At 41.0% G+C, this 23202-nt stretch overlaps 1 protein-coding gene across 1 annotated transcript in view; it reads left to right on the top strand.

Annotated features, from left to right (window-relative positions):
* Positions 1–23202, top strand: part of LOC127374355 (polycomb group RING finger protein 3) — a 61113-nt gene that overhangs the window by 798 nt on the left and 37113 nt on the right. The gene's annotated exons all lie outside the window — the stretch shown is intronic.

The raw sequence follows: 23202 nt of genomic DNA, 5'->3' as shown, positions 1-23202 counted from the left end.
ACACAGTGACTAACACGTCCCTGTGTGATGGACAGACCAGAACACAACCAGGCTCTGGAGTCTGGGGTTTCCTCAACTTTTTCTCTCACAAGGGATTCCTGCAGCACAGGAAGCATGGTGGGGGTGATTGGCAGGTCAAAAGATGTAGGTGTCTGGGTTTAAACAGGGCTAAATGTCGTAGAGAAGCCGGCTCTCTGTATATAAGCATCGCCTCAACCACATCCTAAGGGCTACGCTGTCTTGTCAACTCATTTCTGTCTGTAATTAAGTCCTTAAAGTCTCCCTTCACTTTGACACTAGAAGGCTGTTTTCACGTTCATCCGCTGAAGAGGGAAGGTTTCGCTGTGCTCTCACTTAACCCGAGTTTTGTGACAGCCCGGCTAAGTTTGAAAGTCAACTGTGGTCCCAATATGTAATGTGTGATGTGATGTGTGAAGCCCCCAGTGCACAAACACTGAGAATGGAAACCTCTCGTGTCCAGCTGTAGAACTTTTTGAAATGACATGTATCTGCATATTCATAGAATCGGGATTGTTTTCACTGAGGGGGAAGGAGTAGATGGAATTTGAATAATGTTTAACAAGGTAATTGAGCTGCTGAGCCATCAGACACAAATTGTCATTCAAAGCATCTGTATCTGAAGGCATGTGTGGATCCCTGTTAGGGATGTTTGGGATCTTACAAGTTTCATTTTCTTTAAACATGTTTTTATTCTTCCTTTTATAAGATACAAATTGTCAGCTGAGATATTCTTTCAGAACTATTTCCCCCTGTTTTAATGAAACAGGGTGTAAAAGACAGAAATGACTTTACAGGGTGCAGAGTTTGCATTCAGTAAATGTCAGGGTGTCTGTGGGGTCTCGAAAAATCCAATAATCAGAATTTTAGGCTTTAAATGTCTTAAATATGATTTTGACTAGTCTTAAAAGTGGAGTGGATTAATGAAGTTAACGTTACATGCATGAAGTTGCATTTTTAAGCCTCTTTTGGATGTGTTTTGGGGAGTTTTTACTGATCATGCTGTAACCATTCCTAAACTAAACCGACATGGAAACAATACAGATTTTCCTATCCTTGGTATTTTTAAATTTTTTTTGCCAGTGTGGGTGTAAAATAGGTCTAAAATTACTTTCATAATGGTCATAAAAACTCTTAAATTGAACCTGTTGAAACCCACAGAAACCTTTCATATTTAAATACAGTCATTGAAACACGTAACCTAGACGTCTAAAATCTGACTTTTCACCTAAATTTAGCCCAGTTGTAGTATAGCCGTCTAGACATCTTATAGTGTGCACATCACCAAACCCATGCATGCGCTGTAAACCACAGACCTTCACACTGAGCAGGCTTCTGGTGCAATGCAAACCAGAGAGTATTAATCATCTTGGTGTTGAGTTCATGCCGGGGCAGTGACTGTACATTGACGTGAAAGTTGCCCTTTAGGTTTCGTCACCATGTGTACGTTGGCAGCAACCTTAAGCTGCAGTCGAGGGTTAACTGCAAAAATGGGAACCTCCATAACCTCACTAACAGGGTGTCTGTTGAAAGCACTTGTCTCGCATGTTGCCTGCTAATTAATTAATTTGTGATTTTGAAAGTGCGCACACTGAGCGAGTGTTTTCTCCGCTGTTGTGAGCTTCAATAGCTTCAAATCCGGTAACACACTGCTGTTAAACTGCACCCAGTGTGCTTGTGTTTTAACTGCAGAGACGCTCTCTGATGCTTTATACCATCAGAGAGAAAAGAGATCTAACGTAGGCTTTTCCTTCCGATGGGGCTTTCACTCACTCTTTTAGCTTTTTATTTATTTTGTTTGGAAACGTGTACATGCTTGACACCGCACTGTGTAATTTTAAGCTGATAAAATGTTGTATTTTCACATGAAGATGTTGCTTCATGTAGCTGTAAGGTGAGCCTCATTTTGCCGGGCTCCTCTCACACCCCACTGAAGGACCTCACTGACCTGAATGATGGTTTTTAGCCAGCTGAACGTTACTTGGCCTGTACTCAAAGATACTATATGATATGGCTGTTGCATAAGACTGCACATGCCTGCCAAGCATCGACTTTCATGTAAGGGTTCAGCTTGCTTCCCCAAATTACCCGCAGCCTTTCTGGACAGCTGACCTCTGACCTGAAGTTTAATAACATCTAATGAGTTTTTTTTTTTTAATGCTACGACAAGATTTCTAGTGCATAATGACTACAACTGATCTAAAGGACATTTATTTTGACCCATTACCCCTAAACATGCGTCCGCTCTCTGTTTAAAGAATGTTAATGGTCCCACTGGGCACTCAGATAAAACTGTCGGCCCTACAAGACAGGCGAGCAGGATACAGGCTCTTTTAGAGCTAGGACTGCTTGATAATGAAAAAAGCCAGTAGTGGCCTAAGCACCAGAAGATGCATTTGTCTTTTTCTTGGACAGGAAATTATCTCAGGCAGCTTCCTAAATGAGCGGCTGAACCACTGTGGAGAATCCCTCGCCCACAGATCAACCTGCAGTCTGGAGAAGCTGTTTCAAATCCTCAACACTGGCCTCACTTTCTCCTCCGCGGTATGGTGTCTTTGAACATTTGATAAGGACAGAAAAATGAATTCTGTAGAAAAAGTACGTCAGATGTACAGTTGCAGTATTCAGCAGCATTGTGAAGCCAAAATGGAATGAGACAGGACAGTGTGATTTCTATCCTTTTAGATTCAGATTCACTTTTGGTTATCTACACTTGATAAACCAGACAGAAACATGTTCCATTCAGACCAATAAGGAGGTATTCGGACAGCTTTAGAAAGAGGCAGGGAGCTGCATCGTTGGGGGGCCTGGGAGGTCCAGTTTGAATGAATCCTCCATGAGTTTGAAGGCTTATCAGATGACAAAACAGTGCACAGCAGTTTACGCTACTATGAGACAGGATTTTACAACTCTCTAAAGTTATCACAACAGTCTTTTCATCCTCTGTGTTGGTAATTGCACAGTGAACAGAAGTTCATATTACAAAGGAACGTAGCAGGACTGGTGCGCTTGCATGTGTGTGACTGGGCAGTGTGGTGCCGGAGCCCTGTGCTTATTGAAGAGAATGAGGGGACTGTCTTCCTTTCATGCGGCATCATTGTTTGTCTAAACGCAAAAAAGTGTGATCCTCGAGTTTGCCATTATGGTCGGCGCCATGACAGTGTGTTGGAGCCAGTGGAGGTGACGTACTGCAAGTTGAGCTGCTTGCTTGGTCACACACAATCTCGTATTACAGATAAACAGTACACTAAAATATGTTTTTAATGACTTTAGGCGAGAAACAGCAGCGCAGGAACTGAATCTTGATTCAGATTTGATCAGTAGTGCCTAGTTCGACAGTTTAATCTGAGTTTGGTGGCACACCCTAAAGCATACCCTGCTTGAAAGATTTGAAACTAGCGATTGAGGCCATAAACTCATTTGGAAATTGTTTACTGAGTTAATAAGTAATAAGTGAGGTGGGTTACTGCAGCTAATGAAGCTCCTCCTGGTGGCCATTACATAGAGTTGGGCGATATGGCTTAAAAATAAAATCTCAGATTTTTTCACACCAAACCCGATTTTATGATTTTAATCGATTTTTTTGTAGATTGTTTTTTAGCGGGTGTTTGTGGGTGTCCTGTATATCTCGCAGAGAGAAACATTTCTCCCACTCGGCTGCATGCCTCTGCTTGAGGTGCTGGAATAAATTGGTCGTACTGCTACCTTTGGTTGCAACAGCTTTCAAACAAACTTTGCAGTGGGTCGTGGTTTGTTCGCTGTCAGACGCCACAAAACCAAACCAGTTCCAAACAACTGACGACACTGTGCCTTTTTTGGGGACGAGCTCATCCTGGCTTGCTGCCATGTTGTGTTAATCTGTGGAGAGGCGGGGGGAGGGGTCAGCACACTCTGATCTACGGGAGCCCAAAGGGAGCGCCGGTGTTGTGGAAGAGAAAACCGATTTTAACTAAAAATAAATCAATAAATAAAACTATGAATTCTAATTAATCGATAAAATCGACTTATCGCCCAGCCCTACCATTACATAGAATTCCGCTTTGGCTTCACTTCACAGACCCAGTACCTCTGTCCACTATATATACTGTCAATGGTCCATTTAAACCATTTAAACCAGTGAAACTTTGGGACAAAATCAATCCATTTAAAACAGAGAGGTTGCCTTTGTTTACACCAACTCCTACTTTGTTTAAAGCCCTAAAAGGGACTTTCATTTTGTATTAAGTCTGGCGGCCCCTGTGGACAAAAGCGGTAGTGTTTCTACACCCTCGTTTCATTGATTTCAAGGGGAATCCGACCTGCTGGCAGGCCGTAAGAATAACTATATAGAAGTTGCCAATCTTCTCTGTGATGGTCTTGTTTGTTAATGTAGGTCACATAGAGGCATTCGTATTAAATTGCCTTGCATTAACCAGTTAAACTCCTTGTAGTACTTTTAACTTTGACATGAAAATTCGTGCCATGGAACAGTAGCAAGCGGTCCTAATGGTGCTGACCTTTGAGGGAATTCAGAGCCGGAGCGTTTTTTTCCCTTCTTTTAATAAGTCCTTATTGAAAGGGTGTACCATCCTTGAGACAAAATGAGAGAATACATGGCACAGTATAGAGGAAATAAAAAAGAAGCTTGGAGTGCCATTGTGAATGAAACCACAGATGAAAGGATGAATTTTGCTGTGCCGCTTCCTGACGTGACCTTAAGACATGAAACTAACTGTGATAAAATACAGTGTGGCAGAATTTGGAGAATGGGACACAGCATCTTTTCATTCCCTTGAAATTCTCTTTAGCAGGGAACAATAACCCTTTTTTACCCGTAGCTAGCAGTACATTTTTTTTCCCAAAGCAGACTTATTAGCTGAGGGATGCAACCTGAGGCAGTTTTAAGTCTACAGTGAAGAGAACTCTTGGGTGGACGCAGGTGTAATGAAACTCTCAAACATAATTTATAAGATTGGACACCAAAATTCCCAAATGAATCCGACAGTGATGATTCATTTTCCTGAGTTACCACTTAGTCTAGAGGACACACAAATCCCTCATGGGAGGCAACGGTAACAAAAAAAAAAAGCAAAATGCTGCAGCTAGATTTATCTGAAGCAGTGTTAGGACCAGAGGACACAGATGACTATCCTTCAATCAGGTGGGGCAACGGCGGCTGTTCACACTCTGGAGATCAGATTCATGGCCGTGCTGGTGCTTTCACAGATCAGATCTTTTTTTTTTTTTTAAGCCGGCGTCTTGAGTAATTGGTCATCAGCAACAGGTCGCGTGAACTGAAACGGGTTGACTTTCCGTTGTGTTGACATTAAAAACAGCAGCTGACAGACACAGAGCCAGAGTTAGGTGGAGAAAACGGAACGGTCAGCGAGCCCCTGTTCCAGAAGGATTCTCTTTTTCTGTTTTTAAGTTTAATTTCCTGTCTGCTTTACTCTTGAGGTCTTTATATTCAAGGAGCACAAGTTGTTTCTTACACACTGATGACTGCATCTAACACATTAGTTGGTATTTAGCATAATTTGTAAAGTCACTCTTGGTGCTCCATGGCACATTTTGAGCTTTTCTGTTATGTCATGTGGTGACGGGCTGATAAAGAGGAGCTGGGTGGCTTCCAGACTCACTTAATGAAGTGGCTGTAGACTGAGTGTATGGAGGGCGGGAAGCTGCTCTACAAGAGTTTCCTCTTTAGCTTTCTGGTGATGTAACCTTTCCCTAGGCAGCCATATTGGAGTGTTTTTCAAAAATTGTCAATTAATTCATTGTCCTCTATTAACCTGCTTGCGAGCCGTTTATCACGATATTGGAAATTGATCAATAAATGTATTGTGATGTTTTTTTATTGCGATAATATTATACATAGTCCCATCCCTAGTTGCAACCTGTGACACGTCTATCTCTACAGCACCAGTTACACATTTGGACTTTCTGTACTAGTAACTGATAATTCTGATTTCTGATGAAAAAAGACTGTCTATGATTGATTTTGTATTGAGCTTCCTGTAAACCCATTTGATTTCTATATTGGCTTGTTGTATAAATCTAGTTTATGGCTGGTACAAGATGCTTTCTTGCCAAAATCAAGCAGGATGTTGCTGAATGCATTAGACACCATTACAACATTGGGTTTCTGTCACATTTCTCCTATTGTTTTATAGACCATTTGTCTTAATATTTAGCCATTATTTCACCCACAGCTTGTTCTGCTGGTGCTGGGAAGTTTGTGATTTAACTGCCAAGCCTGTAAATTCTATCACTTTCCTGTCTGAATATTATTGTGGCCATTTATTCCTCGGCTTATCTTTACGCCTCCAGGTAAAAGACAATTACTTGCATTTTTGACACGTGGTTTTTCAGTCGTAAAACAAAATTTTCTGTGTTTTACGCGCCGAACATTTTCTTGCCTCCTTAGTGCAGATATAATTGTAGACGGAGCAGTTAAATATTGTGCTTTTAAGATATGTTTTAACACTAACTACAGGAGGCCTGCTGCCCACTCAGCTTTCAGTTGAATGATTCAGAGAGTGTTTAACTTCCTCTCACTGGCATTGAATAAGACCTGAGAAAGAGGTAGATGATGCATAGAACTGATTGAAGATTGAAGATTTGTCAGGATGATTATTTCACTGTGGTGTGGCAACATTTCCACACTTTCACCTGCTCCTCTCGTATTAAACTGCAGCACTCTTCTTTACGGAAGCCTCAGACAATATAACAGGTCAGCTTTTATTTAGTGGTCTGTCAGCTGTTGGATGAAACGTGCTCAGGGGTCAGCGAAGGTCCGCGCTTGCACCAACTTCTCCTGAAATCCTGTAACAGAGCGACGCACAAGTGACAACGCCATTTAGCATCTCTGTCAGTTTAACGAGCCCGGAAAGCCTTTGTAAATGAACGTCGGCGGGCCAAATGAGGAATTAATTACTTGCTTGCCTTGTACTTCGGCCTGGCTCGTACAGTAAATGGGTAATAACTGTCATCTCTGGGTCTGTGTGCGACTCAGCCTGTCTTCGCCTGCGGCCTGGAGCCCACAGTTTGTGGTTAAAACTGGAAAAGCAAGAGAGCACTGCACTGCTACGAGCCTGTTAACCAACAAACCCACGTAATGGCTCATTGCATCCTCCTTGTTGCAGCAAGGCTCTGCTCCACCGCAGATTGAATGGTGCATTTGAATATGTTTACTCTGAGAAATGGAAAGAGAGAAAGCGTTTCCATTTGTCATTCTAAAAAAATTGATAGTTTGGTTGACAGATGGGCTATTTGTAAACAATTTTCTCATCTGGACTGCAGTGTACATCTAACACCGACCACAGATTTAGTGTTTAGCGTTGAAATGATAATTTCATTAATGGATTACCTGATCATTCAGAACATGAGCTGACAACTGATGATCATTTAAGTCCTTAATGAAGGAGGAATGGTAAGTATTTACTGGGTTAAGCTTCTGAAAAGTGAATATTTTTGTCATCTTTTATTGCTTTTCTCTGTTTTATATTGTTGTCAATGAAATATGTTTTGGTTGGGACTGTTGCTTGCACAAAAGAAACATATTTTTTTTTACTATATTCTGACATTCTGTAGACTAAATTAATAATTGGTCAATCAGAAAAACTATCAGCAGGTTTATCAGAGCGTAAATAACTTTTTACACATAGTTGGGTTCAGCTATTTTCATGGCCAGCTGGTGTAATACCCAGCGAGCTTTACCTTCCATCTTTTCCTTATGTTTCTACGTCCTCCTCTGCCTGCTGCTGTGATTTAAAGTAACGTGACCTCCAGTGACCTCCTCTCCTGGCAGAGCTGGTATAGGGTTGTGCCATCCCCTCCCCCAAATCCTCTCTTCCCCCTGCGGTCTCTGGTGTCATTATCCTGGAGGTCAGTGGGCCAAGAGCTTCAGAGGAGGTCCACTTTGACCTGAGCAGTTTTCTCTTAGCGGTGTGTGTGTTGCATCACTGACAGGTGTAAGCCTGAAGTGACGGTTTTAGATTTCAGAAATGGTTGATAAAGTCTGTATAACAAACATCAGTATTACAGTATTAGGACAATATCTCCAGTTAATGAAAGCTTTGACCTTGTTTGAACACCTGGTATATTTTTCTCTGGTGCACAGGAAGGGGGGGGGGGGGTTTCTTGTCTGCTTTTAAATAAATAGAAGAAGTGGGCTAGCACGATGACTGAAACCCACCCTGGTTGAACGGACAAAAAGAGAAATGTCAGATACAGAAACTCATACTCAGACAGAGGTTGCATTGCTTTACGGCACAAAATGAAAAGCAGTTTCACACACCAGTTCCAGTTGTAATACACAGATTCTTTCCTGGTCTTTGACTGCTTTACCTAGGCCTTAAAAGCCTAAAATACAGTAATCAGTTAACATTTTAGGCCTTTAAATGTCTTAAATATGATTTTGGGAGGCCTTAAAAATGGATTGACTGGATTAATGAAGTTAATGTATAAAGTTGCATTCTTTAGTCTCTTTTAAATGTGTTTGGGGAAATCCTTTTCTTGATTATGCCGTAACAACTACAAAACAAAACCAACATGGAACCATTTTCCTTAATATCCTTTGTACTTTTTCAGCAGTATGGATGTAAACCGTGTCTTAAATTGCATTCATAATAGTCTTTTAAAGTTTTTATATTTAACCTGATCAGAAACGCTATAGTAATAAAACCAATTTTCCCCTGTCATTTGTCGAGATCAGTACTTGAGGCTTAATCCGCTGTATTTCGGATTCACTGTGCTGGTATTGTAGGGAAATCATTCACATTCATGGTTCCAACTTCTAAAATGTGAGAGTTTCCTGCTTTTCTTTATCATATGTGTTAGTAAATTACATATCTTTGGGTTTTGCAATGTTGGCTGGCAATAAAAGTAATTTAAATCATTAAATTTAAAGTTTTTATTTATTATCTGGCATTTCATAGAAAAAATAACCAAGTAAATAATCAGGAGATTTAAAAATGAAAGTAATAGTTGTAGTCTTATTTTACTTCATCCCATTCGTACTTATCTTACTGCATAGTGGTAATTTCACATTATCTCCATCATGAGCTGTCATCACATCCTTTCCTTGATGCTGTAAAACCAATAGTGCAACACAAGTGAGGGAAATGAGGGGCAACATCCTCTTTACAACAGGAAGTAAAGGGCTTAAGGGAAATGAGGCATTCATTTGAAATACATAGAATACTGCATGAAGGGGCTTTGGCTTAAATGGTTGATTCCAACCTTTCATACTTGTTGCATGAATGTCTTCTCCAGCTGAGAAAACAAAAAAAGGACGCGCACCCTCGACCTCCGTGCTACCTGCTACTGCTCATGTGGTTTTAAGCAAAGCACAAAACTCCCATTCGCACCAGTGGAGCTGCTAAGTTGCAAATCGAAGGTGACTGTGGTTTTACTGGGTGTAACTAAGAATGTAAAGCAGAGCGGTGCTGAAAGAAAATACATGCTCAGCAAACCCTCCCTGGGTAAATAAAGGTTTAAAATGCAGCGTGTCACGAAGGCATTGTCAGGACAAGTGGCTGGTAGCGGACTCCTGCACGCTGTCAGCCCCAAGTTCATTTAAGAAGTGACATCTGTGACAGGGACCTTCTGACAGACAGGGTAAGTGAAGTGAATTTTGACACTGAAGTCCTTCAGGAAACTCTGTCACTATAACCAAAGCAGAACACGGAGGATAATTGGGGAGAAAATGTGTATCACAATTTGAACTTTCACAATAAAATCACAGCCTGAAGCATTATGGTAGAAGCATATTTAATGAGCGCATACATGTCTCAACATTGTGTACGTTCATTATTCTACTGTAAATGAATACAGTTACTGCAAACTATTTAAAATAATCTGGTGTATTGCTGTCATACCGTAAATGTCTAGCATTAACCTAATACTGCTTTATAATATAATTGGTTTATAGTTCGCTGCCAGCAGTTCAAATCACACGTAGCACAACAGTATAATAGCTTAACCTACGATGATGTCATAATAATCAGCATTAAGTCACAAAGTTACAGCCTTTGCTCTTTGTTGAAACTATATCCAGACTCTCTTTTATCTGATAAAAGCTAATGGTTTGATTTTCCTCCACCAGACAAATGCTTGTTTCAGTTCTAATCATGCTTTTACACAGATTATTTTAAGCGGGGGGGCTCTGAGCCTCAGGACATAGTCACAGAAAGAGAACACGCTGTAAAAATCAAACTTTGTGGCAGACAGTTAATTTAAGCGAGTGTATTTGTGAGGCTGGGAAGATGTACCCAGCTAATGCTGTCTGAGTTAATGCCACCGCTGTGATGAGCTTCATGGTGAATCAATCTTTGCAGCCATTATCACAAACAAAATCTCTATTTGTTGTGTCTCTGGGTGTCATTGGCCGACTCCTCATCCTGACTCACAGATCAGAGTCAGCCGTAGAAACCGCGAGCAGGAAGCTGTTCAGCGTCCTGCTTAGATGCACTAAAATAAGGAGAGTTTTCACACGGGTCCCAGTGCTCTGATCGGTACTGGGTAAAGTGTGTCCAGCTGGTGATCATCAAACCAAGTTCAGCCCGGTGTCTGACCTACAGTGCAGCACAGAGATTAGTCCTCACACATCATCCTGAGTGGGCTGTTGTAAAATCCTGCCCTACATAACGATGCGTTGCTCTGATAAATTGCCTGAGGTACAGTGTGATTGATCCGTCAGTCCGCCGCTGTGCCGAGTCTCAGCACATCTCGTTTCCTTGCTGCTCCAAGTGCAAGCGCATCTTGTTTTTGTCTGACGAAGTTCAAAATGTCTGAAAGCTGTTGCACGGTTGAGAAGTTCACAACGAGGTGGCCGTTGTGCCGAGCTTAGTTCCCTCAGTTTCCTACATTACAAACAGTCAAAGCCACACAGTGTACTGTATAATGTTAAGGCTCAATTTGTCACTACTTCTTTTTCTGTGAGAATTTTTTGAAACGTTTTTAAAACACACAGGCAGTGGCGGTGACTACCCCTTGGCTGCGCTAGCTCTAGCTCTATGGTTTGCCTCTTCAGACTGAGCTGACTGAAAAATATTGATCCAGACATTTTTATGTAGGTCTAAAGCCCTTGCCAGCTCCCTCTTTTTCTTCTCCTTTCTTTTTTTGGCATCCAGATTCATATGCAGGTCCCGGCATACCAAGGAAATTCCCTCCAACATTAGCTAGAGGTTAGTTTAGATCAGTAAATATCTCAGGAGAGGGCCTTTTCATCATGAAACAGGCTACTTTCTACTGAAGCACCACTAAAAATGTATATTTTAGTTGCTTTAATAAGTCATTTTGAGTATTTTTGTTTACAAATAATATTTAGGATAAACATAATTATTGTTGGCCTCCATGGGGCCCCCTAGCTGCTCTGCCCCAGAAAGCTTTTCCCCCCTTGGTGGTGTATGTAAATTGGATGTAACTTATGCTTGTATATATTATTTACTCTTTCATATATGTCAGTGTTTTAGTGTTAGTGCAGTAGTTACTCAGACTGAGTTCACTACTCATCACACAGAGTTACAGAACTTTAATATGCACATTTTTTCTGCTTACACAAGTACATTATTTTAAATGTATATTAACTATTTACAAGCATCTGCCAGAAGAGCACAGTGTATCCATATATTCATCTGCCAGAATATTTCAACAGTCAAGAAGCTTTTTAGAACAGAAAAGAGGCCACTTGGTTCCCCTCCAGTGTGACTGGTGAACTACACATGGCTAATGCAGCAGCCACCGCCAAAATAAAGCACCATTTGGCTGGCCGCTGGTGGTCCCGAGGATGATTATCCGGGATAGAGAAGAGCTGCTTTGCATCTTGACAACATGCAGCCAAGATTACACTGTTGCACCAGAGCTTAGCTCACCGCTGAGAGTTGAAATAAGAAAGGAGGAATTTGACATTTCTGTGAGGAAACAACAGGCACATTCAGTCTTCTGACAGCCTTTCATTTAATCCACTCATCACAATCGGCTGTCTAGAGGTCGATGATGTAGCTGACTCAGGTTCATTTATGTTTTTCAAGCTGCAATCAGCCATCTGCTATGCTAAGATAAATACCAAAGCGTAACACAGGAAATCCATAATAACCCTGCCATACTGCATTGTAATGGAGTACAGTGTTATCTGGCTGCCTTAATATGTCATACTAAATATTCTGGAGTATTACACAGCCTTGTATTTTGGGGAAAAAAAGCTAATTCAAGCTTAATTTAAGTATTTGACAATTGAAAATAGAAAATGTTCAGTCCCATTGCCAACACAGAATTCCTATGAATAGAATCATTTCAACTTTCACAGCTGCTTTACTTGTTATCCCCTTGTTTGCCTTCGGTTTGGGAGCAGCAGTCAGCAGCGCTCATTACTTGTATTTTAATGACTTAATTAAAACTGACTCTTTATTGGTGTCAGTACTGTCTGGTGGATTGCTTTTACGCCAAATTGACCGCTGAGTAATAATGAAGCCGAGCAGTGCTAATCAGAGTTCTTGGAGTTGATCAATCGCTTCCTTGATGTCGTGGATGGAACACTTGCATCGGCATCATAAACCCCAAACCTCTGGGGCAGAGGGCAGTTGAGTTCAGGAGGGGTTATCTGTGTTTGCAGTTTGGAATGGCTGCAGCTAATAGGTGTGGTTGATCAAGCTGTTGTCCAGAGCTTAACAGAGCTGTGAACCCTAATGATCAACACGTAGATGGTTTGGAAAACTTAACATTAGGGATCGTCAGACTCCCATACTAGGCCTTTCTGTCTTCTATGAAGCGCTTTGCTTGCAGTATGCCCATATTAATAATTTCAAGCTCTTCCTTCCTCAGCCCCAAAATGATAATCTTAGGTTCTATGGGCATTTGTGCATCAACCATTTTTTATTGGAGAAGTTTCAGGCTAGTATTTGCTGCTTGTACCTGGGCTTTTGTACAAGCCTCACCCCACCCCTCAGCCGATATCACTACATTTATGTCCCCCCTTCAAAACCTCAAGGGTTGATTCGGAGGCTGCTGTGGAACCTGATGCAAGCCAACATGTAGATCCTTTTGTATTTGAGGAAAACTGTGTCACAATGTAACAGTGTTCAGTGTAACACAGCAGGTTCACAGGAGCCTTTTCATTTGCTGTGTAAACACCCCCGGCATGTATACATCTTACCCAGTCCCTTAGGACATGATTCATTTTATGTTTCCACTAACAACACTTGTTTGTTTGGAGTAATCTGAAGAGGAGCTGTGTGTAGTGTTGCAAAGTATAGAAAATCCGAGGGTGAAAATTGCACTAACCACAGTTAAATTGACAATAATATCTGAAAAGGGCACAGCAGAAACAACACCGCTTACTCAAACCTAAACCGAAGGTTCCCTCAACAAGCATTTAGTGAATTTTCCGTGTGGGATCAGTAAAGTCTATTTTCAAGTTACAAGGAGCAAGCTAAATGCTCTATGTTCACCAGCTAGTCGTCTGCAGTTTATTGCTGGACGGGTAGCATACAGTGCTAAAGTGATGAGAGAAAAAACGGTGACACTAAATCTGGAATTGTATATTTGCAGGCTGTAAAACCAAAACAATGAGCTCAAAGGAGCTAAAAAAAACTCTGTAGAGCTGAGGGGTAACGGCAAAATCTGACTCACTGTTCATATGAAAACATTGATTAGTGGAGCTTTAATCAAACCATATTAAACCCCACATAGATTAACAACCAGGTTGCACAGTTGACACAAAATTCTAGGTTGTTAAAGCAGCTATAATCCGTATTTTTATAACAATATATGAAATGACAATGTGAAAGTTAATGAAAGTGATGAACCTACGGGGAATTATCATCTGAAGCAGCAGCTCCCCTCGGCTTTACACAGCTTTGCTCATTGTTTAGCCTGATATTTGTCCTGCAACGTTACCGCTTTGGTTCACATCCACTGCTCTAATGGCGTAGATTATAGCTGCAGCAGACAGCTGTTTTCAGGGAAAAAGCTCTAAAACCCCACTGTGCACTACCTGCTCAGCAGCAAACAGCAGACAGAAACAGTTAGGGATTAGTTGGTGAACATAGTGGAGCATTTAGCAGCTGAAGGGCCAGATATTTCCCTCAGGAGTTGGTGGAGACCAAAAACAGAGTTGAAAGAGAGACAACATTGGACTTAGTATCACCAGGTAGACACAAACGCCACCCAAAATGATTATGTATAATGTTTCTCTGTAACTGCTTGTAAGTCCCTCCAAGGTTTGGGATTGTTGCAGCCTAAAATGGCCGATTTCACTGCAGCATTTCCAAAACATTGAGGTGCATGTAGCCATGTTTTTAGGCGTTTTTTTAATTGTGGGAGAAAGGGAAAAATACAGAAAAAATGTTTTTTGTATAATTCATTAAAAATCAAAGGCAAATTGTTCCAGTGAGAACTAAATCGCACTGTTTGAAGAGTAAATGTGTGATGTTTGCACCTTCACAACTAGAAACAAGGAAGTGAGTTTGGTGATGTATGACTGAATGTTTTGTGCAGGAAACTGCAATGATTGGTCAAAATTGCAAGGTTGCACGGATTGAGTGGTTTTGCAATTTGCATTAATTATTGATTTGATTGATTAATATTGTAACATTACAACTTCCTGGAGGGACTTGCTAGAGGTGTAAATAAGCAACTGTTTGCTAACACGTTTGTCTAACTTAAAAAGGTTAGTGGTTTCTCTGCCACTATGTGGCCAAAAAATGGATCCAAATGATAGTTCAGTGAAGTCTAGTGATTTGAATAAGCCAATATAAGAAGCAATAATTATCAGGACTCGAATGCATTGTAGCAGATGGGTACAGAGAGAAGATGAGATGGCACAACATGTTTCAGCAGATTTCTTCAGAGCCTCTGTTCCTCATTTGAAGCTTATCTCTTTTGTCTTCCTGCCGTCGGGGTGGCCAACGTGTCCTGAGCCTCTGGGTGTTAAGACTGTTTACTCTTAGATATCTTCTGCTATGTTAAGGCTGCGTTTGTCTCTGTGTCTGTCTGCACAGTAGGACCACCCCATGCTGCATAATAGAGCCTGTGTTTAATAACTCAGAGGAGCTGGGTAACAAGGAGCCCATTTGGCGACGCTAATGGCATATGCCATTTAATGGAAAGATTTATCCAAAGCTCCTTACAGTGTCATGAGTGTGCGCGTTTTTGTGCTGGTGGCTCCGGGTGGGGATCCCTAACCCTTTTATCACGAGTGCCGTCTACTGCTGCGGAGCTAGTAACAGAAAGAAACCACTAACTCAGATAGTGTTACTGCTGTAATCTCCCCATTTTCCCCTCTAGGATCAGTTTCATCCCATCTGGAGCTACACATGACTAAAACTGATGTACAAAATGAAATCCACCACTGGTCCACACAGTTTTATCTCCACACACAGGATACACACACAGCTCCTGGTAAATCTTTCATAAACACGTTTCAAGCACTTCAAGCAACCCAATAACATGTTTTAACACAGATACTGCATTTGCTTCACAGAGGTTGTTTTTTGACAATCTAATCTCGCGCTGTATTGAATTTGTTGAAACCTTTAAGGTCCTGCAAGTAGGTAAACAGGAGATTGTTTTGGTTGCTCTCTCATCAGAGGGCATCAGGTCCTGCGATCAATAACAGGATCGGTCTGGCCTTCATAGATAGTCCCTCAAGCAAAAACAGATTTGGCGTGCGTCATCGCTGCAACCTTGGATGCGTCACATAAACACATAGGTTGCTTTTATGAGCTTTTATAAGGTAAAGAAATAACATGTGAAAACTTTGTGGAGTCTTTGTATCCAGTGCATTTGAAGCGGAAAGACCTGGTAGAAATTGGTGTGAATGGGTCATGACTGGTTTCATAACTCTGCCCCTGACCTGACTTTACCTCTGCTCTCATCAAAGTGACTTAACTTTGGTATGAATGAGGCCATTTGTAATTCATGGAAAGCTACAGAATTACAAAAGTAAACCTGCCTTTTTTGATTACAGTGACTACTATCCTTGTGAGCCACCCAGCTCTCATCTAAGTGTATAGTTTGCAAATGATGCAGTGATGTGTATGGAGCTACATTTTTGCAGAATGAGATTGTGTGTGAACAGCTCTGACTGTACCGCTGTATGAATGTTCAAAAATGGTTGTGTGCATTGTGTCATATCCAGGGTTTGTGTGTGAAAGTGGGAGTTTAGGGCTGCATCTAACAATCCCTGTTTTCTTGACCAAAGTGTTGTCTATAAAATGAAAAAATATTGAAAATCAATCCTCAGAGCCCCAGGTGACATATTGGAATTGCTTGTCTTGTCCAAAACCCAGAGACATTTAGTTTAGGAACACATGATGAAGGAAAGCAGCTTTAGCTCATAAAATCACTAAATGATTACCCAAATAGCTCTTGTGACTATTGATAAATAGGTACTCTGGTAAGGAACAAACCTTTATCCATTCTGCTCCATAGAACACATCTACTTCAGGATAGTTCTGCTTTTAGTTCTTTATGAGCAAAGGTGGAAAATAAACTTTCCCCCAACTTCAGTGAGTGAATTTAAAAATGTGTGTATGGATGGTGGGTTTCAACCACTTGTTTTCTGTCACGTGAATGTGCCTCCAATCGATGGTGGGTTACCTGGCTGAGTGAGTGAAGTAAACAACTTTCTGTAAGTTTTTGTCTGGTGGGTTAGTTCTCTGACTCAGTGTGATCAGATGGGAGATGTGTGCTTCTGCTGCCTCTGGGAGAGACTTGCTGACATGAAGAAGTACTCTATGTACCATCTCTTCTTCCTCACCGCTCCCTCTGATAAGAAAATATCCAACCCTGGCTGCCAGTTCGGTATCGTACAGTGCATGAAAAATTTGTCCGAATGATTGTGTTGCTGGTGTCTATCCTTGAGCTCCCCAAATACTCAAATGTGTAATTTGATGGTTGCCACATGTTAAGACTCTGCAATTATCTGTGTTTAAGATGATGTGAACACCAGGAGCTTCAGTTTTCCGGTCTGTTCATTCTGTGTATGTGTCTGACCTGCGAGGCGTTCTTACACATTAGCTTCACTAACTTCACTCCTGGCCTTCACAACCTAAACTCAAAGCTCAATTATTCAAGTGTTGCTGCTTCTTGGCAGCTCGTACGGCCTCCTGGCCGGCTGCAGTCTGCTTCTCTTTGGATCGCGTCTATTGTCTGCCTGATTTCCCCAGGCACCGAATCCTGGCTGGAGGATTGAGGGCCATCAAACAGAATTAAGAGGAGACAATAACTGTGTGTGTGACGGTGGACGTGCGTGCTGGTGCGTGTGTGAATACTTTCAGTTGGGCGGGAGCATGTTTAAATTGATGTGTAGTTTGTGTGCATTTTTGTCTGCCTGTTAGAGTGTGTGTGTGTGTGTGTGTGTGTGTGTGTGTGTGTGTGTGTGTGTGTGTGTGTGTGTGTGTGTGTGTGTGTGTGTGTGTGTGTGTGTTTTGAAGTGAAGCCAAAGCTTCCACAACAAGAAGAGGCCTCTCCTCCTGGCTCCGTCCACTGATGCAGGCCTTCAGTGTCCGTCGCTCCAGCTGGCAGCCAATTTATACCGAGGCCAAACACTCCAATACCCACAGGCAGGCCAACAGGGGCTCTTTGTGATGCCAGAGTGTGTGTGTATATGTGTTTGTGTGTGTCTCTGTGTGTACTTATCAGCTACTGGGACAGTTGTTCAGCTCATGATTGACTGCAAATGTTGTTAATCTTCAGCCTTAGCTGCATCCAGAGGACTTCTATCTGCGTGTTTGCATTGGTTAAGACATGAATTACATTATATTAGTGGTTCAGAGTTAATGAGCGCACTGGAAGCTTGAATGGCTCCTGTGTGGCAGGAGCTCAGTCTTGTCTTATTTCCCAACTGTAGACTCTGATATCGGTATGTAGATATGTAAACAACAGACTACAGCAGATTTGCCAGATGTGGGGCAAAACATGTAACATGTAACCTGATGGTGGTGTGGAGGAAAGAGAGGAAAGGTCGCACTTTATTTGAATGTGTTTCTCCTCTGTAAGAATGATGTGGGTGGTCACCATCTGTAGTTGACTGCCTGGCAATGGGAACTATGGTGGCAGCGAAACTGGCAAAAAATGCAAAAGTCTACAGCCAGTGTTTTGTTTGTCCATTCTGTGCTACTGTAGAAACATGGCGGCTTACTTGGCTAACGCTGTGAAATGGTGAGGTTTTTTGCACAAAAAATAGTTTGCTCGAATTAGGAAAAGATTGTAAGTTAGTACATGAATAAAACTTAACTTACTATGTTATGTAAGTTAACTTATGTAGGAGTCTCTTGGGTTAAAGTCCTCTGTTTGAGCCATCTATCCACCCCACTACCTCCATATAGAGTTACTCCAATACTGATACAGATATTGGTGAGTACGCTTGTCTTTGCACCTATTAGATACTACGTGATTTATTAGACTAGAAACCGGACCCTGTCGCTTCCCGGCAGTGTCTCTAATGCCTTTTTTTCCCCCAATAATATCGAAATCTCACTCTGAGTCTGACAAAGGGTTTAACCTGAGCCAGGCCATACAACAAGAGCAACCACACAGGCTTAGTAGTATGCAGTTATTAAATAATAAACAGTACATATTTTTTTATGCACATGCATTTGATCAGTACTTGACATCGGCTGATATGCAAAGTTCAGGTTTTGGAATCGGTATCAAGAAGGAAAAAATGCTATTGGAAAACCTCTCTCACATTAGAGAAAGTCGACATTAAATCACAGTTGTTTGGAACTCCTACACACTATCCCAAGCTGCTAAAATACTGAACACGGACTGTCAATTGGCTTATTGACAGAAATGCGTTTCCGTTCCAGATCTCTAGGATTTTGGACTTCCATTTGATGGTTTAGGTTGTTGCTTTGGGGCTCCTCGTGATTGCAGTCACAGTTTACAGCAATCCGTGCACAGAATTCAGTCTGCCCGGCACTGAAATGCTGCCAACTGGATTTTATGTACTGTTGGTTATCTAAATCTGGCATTTTAAACATCGCTATAGGCGCACGTCCTCAAATTCTGCTCAAATTGGCTGTGATAGCCGGTCATTGCATCATAGCTGAAAGATAGAGATCTTCTTCTGCACTAAATGAATATGGGACTTTTTATTTCCCATTCATAGTTACACTGTTTACCCTCATTCCATTTATATATTTAGCCCTTTTGAAATTAAAGTTGTCAGATAAAATGATAGCACATGTATTATTACAAGGTATGAAATTGTGCTTGGCAGACTGTAACTAGGAACTAACTACTGTGAAATGTCATTTGATATGCACAGTGGGCACTTCTCAGGGATCAAACAGGGTAACAGACCTCTCACCCTGAAACAGTTAGACCACTGAAGTCCTCATCCGTCATCTGCGCTGCTATTTCTGCCCGTCTGAGAGGCAGCTACACTCGGCTCTGCTGTCAGATTGTTACGTAACGGCACCAAAAATGAAATCAACCTTCAAAATGTTTAATTTTAAAATTTAAGGCATCTAGCTGATCCTCTGAACTGAAGTGACTGGTGCAACAATTTTCCATTCACCAGCATTATGAGCAGCCATTCTAAAGGAGTGGATTTGAGTGACAGTTTCTGCTTTGACCTAGACTAGAAACACATTTCAGTGGATCAGTGGATTTAAGAAATGTATTTCGACATTAATTGGACCAGGTCAAACCAATTGTAGTGATCACTGCAGTGTTTTGACGGTATAGTCCCACTCACAGGCACCAGTAATATCAGGTATCCTCTTCAGCCTATTGGGACTATTTGTTGGGATTAGTGGTAGGTGTATGAAGTCTATAGAGTGCAACATTTCTCTGTAAGAAATCTTTGCAGTTGTTTGGATTTCTTTAAACCGATGTTTTCCTATCGGGAAACCGCTCAAATTATTTCAAATTTGACCTTGGTTTGAAAAGCACAAAGATAACAGCTGTGATGTAGCCAGAAGCGACAGATGCAAGCAGGGGAAGTAGAGAGTGATGGAAGAAAAAGTCACACCCTGTGTTTCAAAGTTCCCCAAACTGTGTAACACAACATTAAAAAACGTAAGCTGATCTTGCCAGGAACAATAATGCATGGTGCAATATCAGCAGCCAGATTGGGCTACTGTTTAGATTATGAATTTAGCTAAATCCAATGTTAAAGTTACCTTAACATTTTTAATGACCTATATACCTGCGCTTTGCTCTGCCTCTGGTCACTGCAAGTTCAGTGACCTATATCACAGTGACCATAGAGCAAATTTCCTATCATCTGAAGGCAGCTTAAAAGAGCCAAAGAGTGGGGGGACAATCTCGCATATAGTATCTGTAATGTCACCCACAGGTCTCTCAACCTTTTGGGTCGTGAATAGGATTGGGTCCTGAACTAGATACTTTTAAGGGTACTGACCGAATGAACACACAAATATACACAAAATATATCTAAAAGCTGAGTGTAACGTTACCGTGTTTGATAGCCCACAGCTAATGTGAAACTTTAAGTCCTCTTCATCATCGACATCTTCAGGTAATGAATTATGATGGATAAGTTGTTGCTGGGTTTACAGGGTTTTCTCACTGTCTTGGTTGGCGTCTCTGTCGCTCTGAAACTTTATCATAATTACCGAGAGGTTATTATTAGGTTAATAAGCCTGTGAAAAATCCTGAATGTAATTGGGAAGATACCCTGGTTAGGTTTGCTCTCCTGATTGGATTCTCCTGGAGGTTGGCAAGTGTGCTGATCAACATGATTATTGATTTTTATGTAGCATTATGTGAGATTTTTTGTCAGAAACCTTATTATGAAACCTATAGTATCTGTATTGCATACTGTTTGCAGAAGAATACTACAGGATACAAGCACTGCGGTTGTAAGTTTACACATATGTTTTCCAACTGAAATGACATTTTTGTTATTACAGAGTGAGCATAAAGTACAGAGAAAAAGGTACCATTGGGTACCAGCACCGGCACAACCCCAGTTGTCAGCCCTTAAAATGAAGCCATGTCTACCTGTGACTCCCTCATCATCACTCGTGAGCAATTCAGTTACAAAGTGATTTGTTCCTCCTCCTCCTATTTGTCTTTTTGAAGGATTTTTAGAGGTCCAAAGAGAGGAAACTATCCACTATTTCAACAGAATTAAAGCAAACATGAGAGAAAACTAAAACAAAATGAACAATTTGTGGAACAGGCTGTTCTTTCTGATCCTTAAGACTTTTTTATTATAATTTTGTCATTAACATTTAACTTAAATTTTTAAGAGCACATCTCTGGTGTTTCTTAAAGAATACTTCATGGGACCCTCAGCATTATCATTTATCTCCAGTCACTGCCTGCTTGTATTTATCCACAGACCTCAAGTAACACGTCTTTAGTGGTGTTGCTTTCATCAGCCACAATATGAACCATACGCAGCATCACACGAGGAAATGAAGCAGCTGGGATATATTGGCGGTGGTTGTTGTTGGTTGTAAAACCTGATTGATAAAACCAGAGCGACTGGTTTCTGAACGTGCTGGTGTTGTGACTGCAGAGTGTGTGCCAGTGGGTTTGTGGCAAACAGTTGCTGCTTTACAGGTTTCAGTGGGAGGGTGCGTGACGATGAACCCACAGTCTCATAGTGAATCACTGCTGTGAGACAACAGTCATACCATCAGATACTTTCATCTGCAGCTCTTAATACCAACAGATATGGTTTCTCAATGTAGATTAATGTTTAAATTGTTCCCCTGTCGATTGATTTCGAAGCATTATGTTTGAATATATATATATATGTGTGTGTGTGTGTGTGTGTATTGAGTTACAACAATTAGTCAATTTAGTAATCAATTCAAAGAAAAATAAACCACTTGTTGCAGCCTCTTTACTGTGAATATTTGTTGTAAATTGAATATTCGGACAAAACAAGACAGCTGAAGGTCTCACCTCAGACTTTTTCAATGCTTTCTAATCTATTAGAGACCAAATGATTAAGCAGTTACTCAAAATAATCAACAAATTCATCAATAATGACAATTAGCTGCATACCTAATGGTTTGTATTACTGTAAAAGCCTTAATATAGTCTCACTTCACACCTTTAATTACTTTGGTAGCTGTGGTACAATGTGTCTGTGCTGCTGCCACCAATATGAATATCTGACATCCTGCTGAAATGTACACGCAGTCATTTAACAGGGAACAGAGAGCAGAAGTTGGGTGGTGCAACAAACGCAGTATTGAGGGTTAATTTCACATTTGTCTCAAGAAGATGACCTGGCAAACCTCTTTAAACTCTACTATCTGCTGGAAATAATGTGGAAATAATGTAAATATAGAGTGTAAATAAGCTTCTGGTTGGCAAGCTGTCTCAGAATTTCAGGAACCTATCCACAGGAGGATGTGAGAGACAGCAGACGTTATTGCCCCCTTCCTGACGAAATGAAGAAACAGATAATATTTGTGTGGTTGTATATCTGCAAACTATAAGTTTTCAGGATAACTTGTACAGTCGCACAGCTTTACAGTTTAGGACTGCAACTAATGGTTATTTACATTACTGATGAATCATTTTCTCAATTTGTTGTTTGGTCCCTAAAATATCCCAAAGATATTCAGTCCACTGTCAAAGAGGACTAAAGAAACCAGAAAACATTGACATTTGAGAAGCTGAAATCAGAGAATTTGAACATTTTCTCTCAGAATAACTCAAAATGATTAATCCATTATCAATATAGTTACTGATTAGTTTAATAGTTGATAACCTATTAATTAGTCACTAATTGTTGCGGCTCTGTTACAGTTTTCTTTACCTATCCTGTTCTGGTATAATGAGGCAGGTTTGCCTTCATTGGACTGCAGTTGAGACAGACAGGAAGTGAAGGGGGTATGACAGGCAACAAAGATCCTTGGCCAGAACTGAACCTGATACGTTGCAGTTAAATGGTTTGCCTCTTAACCTCTGGTCATAAGGACGTCCCTAATTACTGACTGTTAACAGAGATAACTGTGTTTCCAATATGATGTTGAAAGCAGGCCATCTATTGTGGTGGATGTTGGCTGTGTGTTTAATCTATGTTCCCAGCTTTCTAACAGTGTAACTGGTATCCTTAAAGGACCCTGAATGCAGCAGCCTCAGTTCTGAACTGAACTCAGAGGAGGTTTGTTATATATCTCTATTGCCTCCAGTGTTATCCCTCTAGTCATCCAGCAGTGGTTCAAGAACACTGTCACCACTGCTGCAGAGGACTGAACAAAT

Source organism: Dicentrarchus labrax, unplaced genomic scaffold, assembly GCF_905237075.1.
Source record: "Dicentrarchus labrax unplaced genomic scaffold, dlabrax2021, whole genome shotgun sequence".
Classification (NCBI taxonomy): domain Eukaryota; kingdom Metazoa; phylum Chordata; class Actinopteri; family Moronidae; genus Dicentrarchus; species Dicentrarchus labrax.
Note: the sequence above shows the minus strand (reverse complement) of the source record. Positions and strands in the feature narration are given on the sequence as shown.